We start from the raw sequence: 10158 nt of genomic DNA on the forward strand, positions 1-10158 counted from the left end.
ACATAATTTATTAAAAAAATTACTGTCATCAATACTCAGTGCCATCAAGTTGATTCTGACTTGCTACAAGCCTCCACTGGATTTCTCAGGCTGTAAATCTTCACATAGGATACTGCTCATCTTTCTCCCATGGAGCAGTTAGTCGATTCTAGGTGCCAGCAGAACACATGTAATGTATGTGGTAAAGAGCCCTTGGGGATCCTTACATGTACATTTAACATCAATATTAATAGCAAATACTTAGTATAGAAGTTCCTTTGCCCCACATTATTCATATGCATAGGTATTTAATAATCAAGACCGAAGGGGAGCTCTGGTGGCCTAGTTGCAAGGAGCTGCAACTACAATCCCAGAGGCGCACGGTTCGAATCCACCAGATGCTCTGCCGGCGAAGGAGGGACAATCTCTTCCTGTACCAGTCAGATCTGATTTGACGGTACACTCACACAAAAATAATAAAATAAAATTTAAAAAAATAAATAATCAAGACCAAGTATGTATTACTTGTAATTTGTACACAGAACACTGAGATTAAGGGTTGTTTAATTACTGGCCAACCTCCATAAACAGGTCGGTCATGGGCTCGGCATTCCAGCTCGTGTATTTCTGTTTGAGAGCATGTTCCCAGCAGGTCCGTACTGCCAGCCGGCACCATCAGTCAGATCAGTGTTCAGTATCCAGTAGGATAAATCCTGGTGGCATCGAGAGCTTTATCCTGTTAATAGAAGTCCATTCTGTAACAAATAGAGGGATTTAAATCCTTAATCCTTATTCAGGTATCAGGTTTTACTTTCTTGGTTTTTCTCTGATTTTCAGTCATTTCTTCTCTCTCCTTAAAGGTATTCTCTCTTTGCCTGGTTTTTGAATGCTGATGTCCCCCAAGATTTCTTGTCTCAGCCCTTTGCTCTTTCATGCATTATAATCTGAATCATTTCACCTATTTTTGAGAGTTAACTTGTCCATTTTATGCTTAAAACTTCCGGAGTTCAACATTTTCTCCTAAGCCCTACTTACCTACTTGGCCGACTTAATTTCTCATCGAATATCTTACTGATGCCATCAGTGTCTAAAATGGAACTCATTTCTCTCTCCCTATCAAAACAAAAAATCTTAGTAATTGGCTGTCCTTTGATCCCCACATCCTTCAAATGGTCTTGGAACATTTCCTGCCCTGATTTCTAAATTAGTACTTTCTCTTTCAACTTTCTGTCCCTCTGCTTGAAATCAAGAATCCTCAAATATTAATATGCATTGCAGTCACCTAGGGAGCTCTGGTGGCTGAGTGGTAAGTACGGGTTGTGCTGCCAACCCAGAGGCACACAGTTCAACTCCACTAGCTGCTCTATGAGAAAGATAAGCAATCCCGCCCATGCAATTTGCCTCTGAAAACCCGCTGGCCTGTCAGCTATGAGTTGATTCTGACTTGACAGTACACAGCAGGGTCTTTGTTACTTCATTGCAGCATTCCAGAAACCTAGGAACTTGCAGTTTACACAGGTGAGATTCTGATCCATTAAGGAAAGAGTACCTTTTTTTCCCCCCACAGTTCATAGTAAGTTTTTATTAAAAAGAAAGGCTTCCCATAAAAAAGAAAAAAAAACCAAAAAACAAAAGAAAAAAAAAAAAAGAAAGGCTTCCCTTAATTTACATAACTTATATTTTTAATATTAAATAGGATAAGATGGTCAATAAGCCCTCATGGTTTGGGGTTTTTTTTTTTTATTTTTATTTTTTATTTATTTATTTTATGTGTGTACCGTCAAATTGGATCTGACTGGTACAGGAGGCAATTGTTCCTCCTCCTTCAGCAGAGCATCTTGTGGATTTGAACCGTGCACCTCTGGGACTGCAGTGCAATTTCCTGCCACTAGGTCACCAGAGCTCGCCAAGCCCTCGTGTTTTTATTAATTTACAGTCTAGTCCAGTTTTGGCCTCTGAATGCAAATGCTTGCTGTATATTTATATTTTAATAGGCCAAAGTAAAATCATTAGCTATTTTTAAAAGGTAACTATGTTTGAAACTTTTTTTATCATTAGGATATTACATCTTTTCCAGAACAATTTACAGAAATTACACAAAACAACTGTTATCAAATAACAGTATTCAGCAATGTTTTGTTTAGCTGAAATGTTAGTTTCAGTTGTAAAAACCATCTCTAGGTACAAAAAATAATCAGAAACCTTATTGGCTTTAACTTGCTTTTACAAATGCCCTAAGAAATCTTAAGCTAAATATTACTTTCAATACAAAACCCCAATAATTTTTTTAATAACTTGGCATCTGATCTCTGTAATTTGTGTACACGCATTAAGTCATCTCTAACTAGGAAATCAGGCTAGTTAACACATTAAGTGTTAATAAAAATAAAGGCAACAACTAATCAATCACCTTGTAACAAAGAGTACATTTTAAATTTAGTACAGCATCAAACTTTTGTCTTTTTAAATTTAGTACAGCATCAAACTTTTGTCTTTGAGTAAACTACATGGACTTGTCTTTATTTGCTCATTTTTGATCATTAGAAATGTCACTGTACTGCTAACTGTTCAATAAATATATGAATGAATCTTCTTATATTGTTGTTGTGTGCCATTAAATCAGAACCAACTCTTAGCTGACCGTCTAGCAGGTTTTCAGAGGCTATAAATCAAATAGGAAGAGATTGCTGCTCTTTGAAGGAACAGCTGGTAGGTTTGAACTGCATGCGGTTTTGGTTGGTTCCTTACCCACTTAGGCCGCCAGAACTGCCTGTGCAGCATGCTTACACCGTAGACTGAAAATTAAAAAAACAAATTGCCATTGTCTATTCCAATTTAACAGCAGTCCTTTAGGAAGGAGAATTCTTCAATTTTTTGTTCTGTTTTTAAGTATATAATTTTATAGCTGATTGCCAGCCATTTGATGAGGAGCCAAGCAGCTAACCTATAATTAACTCCAAGGTTGTCTTTACCACTTAGTGTTATTCTAGATTCAGATAATTTACCATGAGTGCTGTCTAGCAGGAGACTGTTCTCCACAGCCATTGTTTTCTATTTCTTCCTGGAAAATTTTCTCCTGTCTCTTGTTACAGCTTCTCTGATCAAAAGAGCTAGCCTTTTTGCCACCCACTGACTGCCTAGATTTGGTTTCTCTTTTAAAGTCTCAATATTAAGTTGGAAGAAACAATCCAAAATCCCACCTTTTTCCCCAAACCCCTTCCATTTCTGGCACAATGCTTTTAAACAGTGCAGGTTTCCTAATGTTATTTACTGTGAATTCTAAATTACAGTGAACAGAAATGAAAAGATCAACAGCATTTATTATTGTGAATGTCTCAGCACACAGAAGTGTGCATGTCTCTTTCAGTCACTGCCAGACTCATTAGCTATTTGAATTACAGCTTTTTGAAGAAAACACCGTACTGTTTTCCAGTGATTGCTCCCTTTTAAAAATCTCAACAGCATTAATCTATTAATTAAGCGTTCTGCTGTTCCCCACAAGCTTGCCAGCATTTGTTCTATGTAATCACTCTCATTTTTGCAGAGACGTGTCTCCTGGTATCATGTTGCAGTCTGGATCTGTATCTCTTGGTAGCAGTGTATTCTGCAGTGGGCTGTGGTGCCCACCCAGAGGCTGGGTGGCTCCGTCAGCGAGTGCATGGGTACCCCCTCTGAAGGCTAGCCAGTCCCCTCCCATTGTGACTGACACCTCAGAAAGCATGGAGGCTCTCTGGGATTCCTAATTGCCTCTGTGGCAGCAGGGTTCAGGATTATAACAGACATGTTTTAATGTGTTAGTTGGATATCCTCTTTGGTGAAAGGTCTGTCCATGTCTTTGCCCATTTTAAAACAGATTTAGTTTATGTATTTATAGTTGAATTTGGCCATGTATTTGAGGGGCGGGGGACCTTATCTTGTAGGAACATTATAGCTTTTTGCCGTTGAATTCTCTGATCCTTTCCTGTGTATGGGGTTAGGTACAAGTCTCACTTCTGCAAATGGATATCCCATTTTGTCATTGTCAGCCCCATTTGTTAATGAGTCTGGTGACACAGCCCTGAGAGCTGTACTGCTAACACAGAGGTGGTGTTTCTGATGGTCGAATCCAGCAGCTGCTGCCAGGGACAGAGCGAGACAGCCTATGCCCTTCACAGCCTCAGGGAACCACCATGCATTAGTTGTGGCTTAGTTCCAGCTTGTAACAGGAAAGGTTTCTGTTGCTTTTTGCTTTGCTTTGTTAAAGAAGTCGTTCGTCTCCCTTGTCAATAATGGATGGATTTACTTGATCTCAACTCTCTCCCATTGGTTTTTGTCTCCATCCTTGACCAATGCTCAGTAGCAGACTGTTTTTGTTACTGTTGCTGTATAGCAGCTTCCACAAGGGATGAAAAAGGTTCAGGTCATGGAAAACAAAGTGGTAGATTTTATTTGTTGCTATTTTAGCTATTTTTATGGTTATCACATTACAGTTAACATGAGTGTTTGTTTAAATATAGCAGCTGCTCAGCCAGGAACTGAGATCTTTAATCTGCCAGCAGTCACTACCTCAGGTAAGAGTCATGTGCATTTTTTGTCGGTTTGAAATTGTTATAGTGGCCAGTGCAACAAGTATTTAATGCATAATGATTTGTTCATGTAGACTATTCTAGTGTGCAAAGATGAAGCACAATCTGTACCATTAAAAAATTCATTATCTACTGAAAGAGTTGGTAATCAGTAATAAAATTAATGATTATTTAATTCAATAAATATTTGTTAAATAGAATCAAAATCATTCAAGAACATAGAAACTAGGGAAAAGAGCAAGTTTGAGTAGCATTAGGTTAGTTGTATCATCGACTCACACAGGAAGATGGTTCGTATTATCCAGGGGTTTTGAGGGCTCTAGTTTTTTATGTAACTTACAGGCTGTGTGTAAGTGTATCCATTTCCTGAGAAACAAGCAGAAAGCCTGTGGATTATCTCTTTCAGGCTCAGTAAGCTCTAGAGTCCATTCTTTTGCGGATCCTGCCGGCAATCTGGGGCTAGAAGACATTATTAGGAAAGCTCTCATGGGAAGCTTTGATAACAAAGTGGATGATCATGGAGTTATCATGCCCCAGCCTGTGGCCGGAGGGCCTGGGAGCACCAATACCTCTGTTATGTCCACTGGAGAGGCACGAAGAGAAGAAAGGGACCCATCACCTAATGCAGGTAAAGTTTCTTTTGTGCCTTTCTGCTTTCCTCAAGAAAAAGCCAATTTCCCGAGTACTGATGCAGGATTTTGTCTCTATGTAAGTATAGAGACAAATAAAATAGCTGGTTCAACCAAGGGTTATTTTGAAAAATCAATCTTTTGAGAACTAATCTCTTCTGCCTATAAATAATTTAGGTTTAAGTTTGTATGTATATTTAAACGTGTAGTCCAAGGTTGTAATATAGGTGACCATTACATAATTAGGAAGCTCTGGTAATGCACTGCTAAGAAGCTATACTGCAATCCCAAAGGCACATGGTTCACATCTACCATCTACTCCATGGGAGAAGGATGGGCAGTCTCCTCTAGTGCTGTCAACTGCCTCTGAAAACCCACCAGAGGGTCAGCTTAGGGTCTTTTCCAACTTATCTGATTGCAGAGTCACACAGGGTGCTGTCTTCACAGAGATCTTCAAATAGACTTTATATGTATTTGAAATGACATCCTGACTTAAACATTTCTCAGAGCACTCTGCAGACACAGTTCGAGTTTCCTCTTCACTGTATAAAAAATGAGAATTTTCCTTTTTGTAAGGCAGTAATGCATTAGCTGCCTGAGAAGCCCTTTCCCATCAGAGTTTATATATACTTTATATTCTCTTCTAATTATTTTCATGATCTTAATGGTTTTCCATTACCTTTATTGTAATTTTCTTATTTTTAATCTGTATGCTGAGCAAATTTTTTGATAAGCTGGACTCTGAAGAGGAATGTGGCATCAGGATCAGAGGGAGACTCATCAATTATCTGCATTATGCAGATGACACAACTTGGCTTCCTGAAAGTGAGGAGAACTTGAAGCATCTGTCACAGAAGATCAAAGAATGCAGCCTTCAGCATGGATTGCATCTCAGTGTCAAGAAAACAAAGATGCTTACCATTGAACTGATAGGCAACATTATGGCGGATGGAGAAGAGATTTAAACTGTCAGCAACTTCATCTTACTTGGATCCACAAATAATATCCTTGGTACCAGCAGTCAGAAAACCAGGAATCACATTGCACTGGGAAAATCTGCAGTTAGGGACGTTTTTAGATTACTGAGGAGTGGTGACACAGTGTGAGGATGAAGATTAGGGACCTTTCTAGATTACTGAGGAGTGGTGACACAGTGTGAGGATGAAGATGGGTCCTGAGTCAGGCATGGTCTTTCTGTTAACTTGCATCTCAGAGGTGTACAATGAATAAGGACGGATAGAAAAAAATTGATGCCTTTGAACTATGGAGTTGGAAAGAGCCCTGAATATCTCATGGATGGTCAAAGGAACAAATTTATCTTGGAGAGGGTGCAGGCAGAGTGCTCTGTGGAGGCAAAGATCATGAGGCTTTGCCTCACATACTTCAGTCATGATGTTAGGAGGGGCTGTTCCTTGGAGAGGGACATGATGCTTGGAAGGGTGGAGGGTCAGCAAAGGGGAGGAAGACCCTCGACCAGGTGAATTACTATGGAGACTGCTGCATTGGGCTCTAGTGTGTCAGAAAGTGTGGAGATGGCGCAGGATAGGACAGGGTTCAGATCTGCTGTTCATAGATCTGTAGTAAGCTGTACTCAACTCGACAGCACCTAACAGTTCTGTTTCCAGTTATGTCTGTTCTGTCCTTTTAGCACTATTTATTACATTCTCCACTTTTAAGCAGAAGTTTGGCAATTCAAGTCCATTCACAGGCACCTTCAAGGAAAGCTTCAGTCTACTTCCAAAAATTCTGTCTCTGAAAATCTTGGAAAGTACAGTTTTTCTGTTTTGACCATGAGACTCCAACTCAGTGGAAACTGGCTTTATGGTTTTGATGTTTGTTTCTAAGTTTTGTTTTCTTTCTGGCTACTTGAGCTGCTACTTTATGTAAACTGGTTTATATAGTTTTGACAGTTCTCTTCAGCATATGACACCATTTCCTCTGATTTTTCTGTTAATTTGAGGGCTGGAAGTCACTCTGTCCATTCTGTACCTTTAACGATTTGGGTGAAAATGAAATTGTTCTGCTGCGACTGCGAAAAATGTGGCCTCAGCACTGAGACTGCTTTTGCGGCATCCTGTAATCCAAGTGCAGGGTATTCCACCCCTCTGAGCTTTTGCTGTGTTCTCCAGCTACTAAGTTGCTTTGGGGGAAAAACACCAACATCCAGACATGTTTCTGCTCAGGCCCCAGAGTAGCATGCAAGAATTTTAGTTCTACGCAGTTTTCTGCTTTGATGTAGAACTCATATGGATTAAGACTGTCAGTGCACTTCCCCATCAGTCTGGAGGAAGGAGAAATTACGAAGTCTGATAACCAAAGGTCAGTTCAGATTAGGGCTTTGAGCCATTTCAGTCATGGTCAGCCCAAAGAAACTAGAACAGACTGCAGTCTATAAAATGTAAGGATACGACAGCATTACCTAGAATGGGAGAGATTACAAATTGGCAGCCCTGAAATAGTGAGCTCAGATGGGTCATAGTGAGCCTTTGTGGAGACTGGATGATTGCTAGGTCTATGGAAAAAGGTACACACGTGTCAGCATGGTGGCTGCCATCTTTCAAGAAGAGGTCATTGTTGCACAACAGGAATGCTGCCCAGTTTTCCAAATCTTACAGCCTTGGAAATCCTAAAAACAGCCCTACTCTGTCCTCCATTAAAAATAACTGCCTAAGAGACTGTCCTGTAGGATCAGCTCAAGATACAGGGCAAAGATGGAAAATTTAAAAGTTTTGTTATTTGGCTTATTCCCTTTGCATAGATTCTGTGCTCTAAAGAGCAGCTTTGATGTTTCAGAAATTCAGTCCCTTGTGCTCTGTATTTTTACTCATTTTTGTTTGGGTTGTTAAAATTGTTTGGTTGTTAAAATTTAGTTGTACTAAGATCTGGAGTCTTGATTTTATCATTTTATTACATTGTTTTCATAGATTATTTTGAATTGAAATTACTGTATACCAGCAATTAGCTTTGTTGGTGCAGTGAATTGCGCAATGGGCTGCAAAGAGGAGGTTGATGATGTTAAACTAGGAGCAAGTCATGAAAAGATGAAGCACCCTGCTCCTGTAGACACATAGCCGCAGACATGCTGGGCAGGCCTCTTCTTCCCTGTAGAGTGGCTGTTGAGTTTGCATCAATAGAGATGAGTTTCTTGTTTTAAGCAATAATTAGTTTTTAAAGTGAATTTCATTTTCAGGAGGAGGAGTTTGTAAACCAAAGCCAATCAGCAAGTCAAGCAGCAGGAAATCTAAATCTCCTATCCCTGGGCAGGGATACTTAGGAACAGAGCGACCTTCTTCTGTCTCCTCTGTACATTCAGAAGGGGATTACCATCGGCAGACACCAGGGTGGGCCTGGGAGGATAGGCCCTCTTCAACAGGTGAGAAACTAGATTTAATTGGCAGGAGATTTAAAGCACTTTATATAGTACATTTTAAATTTTGAGATCAAAAACTTGTGTCTCCATTAATCATGAATAGATTTTACCTTCTAATAGGTAATGAATGTGTAGAGTCTCAAAAATTTCAAGGATATTTGATTGCTACAAACAAACGAAGAGCTAAAAAGAAGTGCCTCATCCACATTACCTTTGATGCTATATAGTGTCCAGTTAGAACCAACCCATAACTGTCCCTCTAGTGGATTTTCAGAGGCTGTAAATTGCATGGGAGGAGATTGCACATCATTTTCTCAAGGAGCAGCTGATGGATTCGAACCACATGCCTTTGGGATTTCAGCATAGTTTCTTACCACTAGACCACACTGCCTTTAACTCTGTAGCAGGCTCTAGTGGTCAGAATTCGCTATTTGAAAAACAAGTTGGTAGTTTTTCATCTTCCAACTGTAATTCAATGTGAATTGTCACTCTTAGAGGTGGTTTTTAAATAAATATTGAAGAATTAAACATCCACAAATCATATTCTAGGTATTTGTAGGCTTTATATTATCTATTTGTAAACGGTTTTGATAAATAACAATCTTTTTTTTAAAGAAAAACATTTGTTAAATAAAACTAGGATATCTGGTAGAGATTTATGGTTTCAGAGAATTCAGCCATTCTCTTAGGGATTAAATTATACATATATACATGGAGGTTGGACAGTGACACATACTGAAAAGTGTCATCTTCTAAAGCATATGTAAAGGTCAAAGTTAATACCTAGCATGTTTAATGAGATTTTTATAAAACAAAGTGGTTGTGCATTATTAATTTGGAGAATTTGGATCGATGATTTGATTCTTCTGAAATACCTGCGTAAGTCATGATTACTGACTATGAAATTATTTGATAAATCATATAATGTGTTTTATTGTCTCCCATCAGAGTAAGAAATTTCTTAAGCTGTTTTAGGCTTTTGGGAAACAATAAAGAATCTCTTCAGTTGACAGTAGTTACTTGTGCTCTTGTTAAGTTCATGTAGCCCACTGCCCTGTCTTCCCTGTGAGCTTCAGCAAAACATGGTGTCCCTGCAACCTGCTCTAGTTCTTGTCTTCCTTTTCCTGAAAATCGTATTCCTGCAATGCTCTTGGAGCATCAGTTTGTTTTCAAATGTAGCCAGACTATTTCAGTTAGAACTTAGTAACTATTAATTGCTTACTTGTAGTCTCCGTAAAAAAAAGTTCTATAAAATCCAGGGCTTTGTCTTTTCAGCACTCACCCCAAGGAGCTTCCTTGATGCTTTTCATCCAGCAGACTGTCCCACACATCACCGAGCATCACCTTCTTTCAGTGTCATTATTACCACTTTAGAATAACTGTGTCTTTAGGTAAAACTCAGAAGCTATGCTCATGACAATGAAAATCTGTTTCTTTTGTCAGGCTCAACGCAGTTTCCTTACAACCCTTTGACTATGCGGATGCTCAGCAGTACACCACCAACATCCACTGCATGTGCTCCCTCTTCTGTAAACCAAGCAGCTCCTCACCAACAAAGCAGGATCTGGGAACGAGAGCCTGCCCCACTTCTCTCAGCACAATATGAGACACTGTC

Source organism: Elephantulus edwardii, unplaced genomic scaffold (assembly GCF_000299155.1).
Source record: "Elephantulus edwardii isolate Elephantulus edwardi_28Jun2011 unplaced genomic scaffold, EleEdw1.0 scaffold00324, whole genome shotgun sequence".
Classification (NCBI taxonomy): Eukaryota; Metazoa; Chordata; class Mammalia; order Macroscelidea; family Macroscelididae; genus Elephantulus; species Elephantulus edwardii.